The sequence below is a fragment of the Rhinoraja longicauda genome, unplaced genomic scaffold (assembly GCF_053455715.1).
Source record: "Rhinoraja longicauda isolate Sanriku21f unplaced genomic scaffold, sRhiLon1.1 Scf000060, whole genome shotgun sequence".
Lineage (NCBI taxonomy): Eukaryota > Metazoa > Chordata > Chondrichthyes > Rajiformes > Arhynchobatidae > Rhinoraja > Rhinoraja longicauda.
Genome location: NW_027601278.1, coordinates 550,001 through 555,000, shown reverse-complemented (window position 1 = coordinate 555,000; position 5,000 = coordinate 550,001).

Sequence of the window (5,000 nt, the reverse complement as noted above, 5' to 3'; positions counted from 1 at the left end):
CTTTATTAGCCGGATAGGCTGTCTGACCTCGCCCCCAGTCCCTACTCCTTCCACTGGATTCTTCTTATACCCTCTTTTTCTTCGTGCCCCCCCCCCACGCAGGGAGGGTTCCAAGAGGGAGGAGGGAGGGAGGGAGTCCCGGGGCCGTGAGAGAGAGAGAGCCTCATTAGCTGCTAGGTTCACCTCATTAGCTGCTAGCTAACGCGTCAGACCTTTTACATTCTTTAGAGGATTGAAACCTCAGGGCCTTTAACCCCCGTTCACCGTTTACACTCAACGATCCTTCCGAACAAAACCCTTACACATCTGTCCGTCCAACTGACCCCCGAGATACCTAACACGCAGATTAACACGTCAGCGGTGATCGGCGTGTCATAGAGGAGTCACAAAGACGGGCAAAATAGAGTGGTTGAATAAAAAATACTCACTCAATTGGCCGTGATTTAACGTAGCACACAATGATGCAAAGCCCATGCAAAGTCCAGTGGCCCAAGCAAACAAATAAGATAGATCTGGCTCGGCGTTCCTCATCTCCACATCGTCACCCAGCACGCCGACGCCCAATAACAATTCCCCCGCAAATTGTGCACCTCGAGCGGCAGTACTTTAAACGGCGCCGTCTTCGGCGTGGACGGCATGAACCAAGTCGGCAAGCATCGTCACCCAGCACACAGACGTCCACTAACAATTCCTCCCCCCTGCAAATTGCGCGCCGCGAACGGCAGTACTTTCAAGTATGCCGCCTTCGGCGGGGACATCGTGAACCAAATCGGCAGGCAGGCGTCGTCAGCCGGTCGACCGACCCCCAGTTGCATTGCCCCAACGGCCATTGTGCACTTCGAACAGAACAGTGCTTTTAAAATATTCCGCCTGCCGCGTGTACATCATGAAACAAATGGAAAGGACGAACCGGGCGTGCAACCGATGCACGGAGAGTGACAGGTCGTCAAGCAAGTCCGTGGCAATCCGTCGGCCGACTCGGCCGCGGCCAGCAGAGGCGTTTTGGCCCGGGCGCGCCGAACTTTGCGCGCCCTCGGTATGCGTAACACTAGCACATGCCTTCAAAACTCACTACAAAATAACCCCAAAGTATGCCGCCTTCCCCGTGGGCCTTGTTACCAATATCTTGCCCTGCTTCCTGATGCCCTTATGGGGTCGGCTCTGTTCTTGCAGAACCCTCAGGTGGTGCAGAGTCTGGGCCATTTTATCAATATCTTGCCCTGATTCCTGATGCCCTTATGGGGTCGGCTCTGTTCTTGCAGAACCCTGAGGTGGTGCAGAGTCTGCGCCTTGTTATCAATATCTTGCCCTGCTTCCTGAAACCCTTATGGGGTTGGTTCTGTTACAAAACCCTCAGGTGGTGCAGAGTCTGGGCCACTTTATAAATAACTCTGCCTGCATTAGGGTCAGGGTTAGGGTTAGGGTTAGGGTTAGGGTTAGGGTTAGGGTTAGGGTTAGGGTTAGGGTTAGGGTTAGGGTTAGGGTTAGGGTTAGGGTTAGGGTTAGGGTTAGGGTTAGGGTTAGGGTTAGGGGTAGGGGTAGGGGTAGGGGTAGCGGTAGGGGTAGGGGTAGGGGTAGGGGTAGTTTGAACTACTGCCGCTCCAGGCGCGCACTGTGCGTGGGTAATTTTCAGTGGGCGTCGGTGTGCTGGGTGACGATGCCGCCCAGACTCTGCACCACCTGAGGGATCTGCAAGAACAGAGCCGAACCCGCAAGGGTATCGGGAAGCAGGGCAAGATATTGATAACAAGGCCCAGACTCTGCACCACCCGAGGGTTCTGCAAGAACAGAGCCGACCCCATAAGGGTATCAGGAAGCAGGGTGAGATAGTGACACCATTTGTAAAACCGGCAAATCCCACCCAGGAAACATTGCAAAAATTGGCCTCTAATGCTGGAACGTGGGTAAAGCCAAACAAACACGACACGTTTTAAAAGAACGTTACTAAAACAGCCTGGGATATGCCCATGACAAAGGATAGGCCGAACCTCACCAGAAAAAAAGAGAGGGAGACCACGGCAGAGCTGAGGGATAAACATGAGATGGTGATAAAACCAGCAGACGAGGGGAGCAGTAGGGTTACAAATTAATGTCAATATGGGGCCTGCTCCCACTGGGTAATAGACAAAAACATAGAACAGGGTGACAGGAGAGACTGGATAGCACAGAGGATAACCCGTGAGCGAAATAATGGGGTGTATGCAGTTCAATGTAAGGAGTGTACCTTACGGTACATAGGGGAAACAGGTAAAACAGCCTCAGCGGTGATCGACGTGTCAAAGAGGAGTCACAAAGACGGGCAAAATAAAGTGGTTGATTATAGACAATAGACAATAGACAATAGGTGCAGGAGTCGGCCATTCAGCCCTTCGAGCCAGCACCGCCATTCAATGCGATCATGGCTGATCACTCTCAATCAGTACCCCGTTCCTGCCTTCTCCCCATACCCCCTCACTCCGTTATCCTTAAGAGCTCTATCCAGCTCTCTCTTGAAAGCATCCAACGAACTGGCCTCCACTGCCTTCTGAGGCAGAGAATTCCACACCTTCACCACTCTCTGACTGAAAAGGTTCTTCCTCATCTCCGTTCTAAATGGCCTACCCCTTATTCTTAAACGGTGGCCCCTTGTTCTGGACTCCCCCAACATTGGGAACATGTTTCCTGCCTCTAATGTGTCCAATCCCCTAATTATCGTATATGTTTCAATAAGATCCCCCCTCATTCTTCTAAATACCAGTGTATACAAGCCCAATCGCTCCAGCCTTTCAACATACGACCGTCCCGCCATTCCGGGAATTAACCTAGTGAACCTACGCTGCACGCCCTCCATAGCAAGAATATCCTTCCTCAAATTTGGAGACCAAAACTGCACACAGTACTCCAGGTGCGGTCTCACCAGGGCCCGCTACAACTGTAGAAGGACCTCTTTGCTCCTATACTCAACTCCTCTGGTTACGAAGGCCAACATTCCATTGGCTTTCTTCACTGCCTGCTGTACCTGCATGCTTCCTTTCATTGACTGATGCACTAGGACATCCAGATCTCGTTGAACTCCCCCTCCTCCTAACTTGACACCATTCAGACAATAATCTGCCTTTCTACTCTTACTTCCAAAGTGAATAACCTCGCACTTATCTACATTAAACTGCATCTGCCATGTATCCGCCCACTCACACAACCTGTCCAAGTCATCCTGCAGCCTTATTGCATCTTCCTCACAATTCACACTACCCTCCAGCTTAGTATCATCTGCAAATTTGCTAATGGTACTTTTAATCCCTCCGTCTAAGTCATTAATGCATATCGTAAATAGCTGGGGTCCCAGCACCGAACCTTGCGGTACCCCACTGGTCACTGCCTGCCATTCCGAGAGGGACCCATTTATACCCACTCTTTGCTTTCCGTCTGTCAACCAATTTTCTATCCATGTCAGTACCCTACCCCCAATACCACGTGCCCTAATTTTGCCCACTAATCTCCTATGTGGGAGCTTGTCGAAGGCTTTCTGAAAGTCGAGGTACACCACGTCCACTGACTCTCCCCTGTCAATTTTCCTAGTTACATCCTCAAAACATTCCAGTAGATTTGTCAAGCATGATTTCCCCTTCGTAAATCCATGCTGACTCGCAATGATCCTGTTACTGCTATCCAAATGCTCAGCAATTTCGTCTTTTCTAATTGACTCCAGCATCTTCCCCACCACTGATGTCAGACTAACTGGTCTATAATTACCCGTTTTCTCTCTCCCTCCCTTCTTAAAAAGTGGGATAACATTTGCTATCCTCCAATCCACAGGAACTGATCCTGAATCTATATAGAACATTGAAAAATGATCTCCAATGCTTCCACTATTTCTAGAGCCACCTCCTTAGGTACCCTGGGATGCAGACCATCAGGCCCTGGGGATTTATCAGCCTTCAGTCCCATCAGTCTACCCAAAACCATTTCCTGCCTAATGTGGATTTCCTTCAGTTCCTCCATCACCCTAGGTTCTCCGGCCCCTAGAACATTTGGGAGATTGTGTGTATCTTCCTCAGTGAAGACAGACCCAAAGTAACGGTTTAACTCGTCTGCCATTTCTTTGTTCCCCATAATAAATTCCCCCGTTTCTGTCTTCAAGGGACCCACATTTGCCTTGACTATTTTTTTCCTCTTCACGTACCTAAAAAAACTTTTGCTATCCTCCTTTATATTATTGGCTAGTTTACCCTCGCACCTCATCTTTTCTCCCCGCATTGCCTCTTTAGTTAACTTTTGTTGCTCTTTAAAAGAGTCCCAATCCTCTGTCTTCCCACTCTTCTTTGCTATGTTATACCTCCTCTCCTTAATTTTTATGCTGTCCCTGACTTCCCTTGTCAGCCACAGGTGTCTCTTACTCCCCTTAGAGTCTTTCCACCTCTTTGGAATAAATTGATCCTGCAACCTCTGCATTATTCCCTGGAATACCTGCCATTGCTGTTCTACCGTCTTCCCTGCTAGGGCCTCCTTCCAGTCAATTTTGGCCAGCTCCCGCCTCATGCCTCTGTAATCCCCTTTGCTATACTGTAATACAGACACTTCCGATTTTCCCTTCTACCTTTCCATTTGCAGAGTAAAACTTATCGTGTTGTGATCACTGCCTCCTAACGGCTCTTTTACCTCTAGTCCCCTTATCAGATCAGGATCATTAAAAACACTCACTCTATTGGCCGTGATTTAACCTAGCACACAGTGTTGCAAAGCCCACGCAAAGTCCAGTGGGCCAAGCAAACAAATAAGATAGATCTGGCTCGGCGTTCCACATCTCCACATCGTCACCCAGCACGCCGACGCCCATTAACAATTCCCCCGCAAATTGTGCACCTCGAGCGGCAGTACTTTAAACGGCGCCGTCTTCGGCGTGGACGGCATGAACCAAGTCGGCAAGCATCGTCACCTAGCACACAGACGTGCACTAACAATTCCTCCCCCCGCAAATTGCGCGCCGCGAACGGCGGTACTTTCAAGTATGCCGCCTTCGG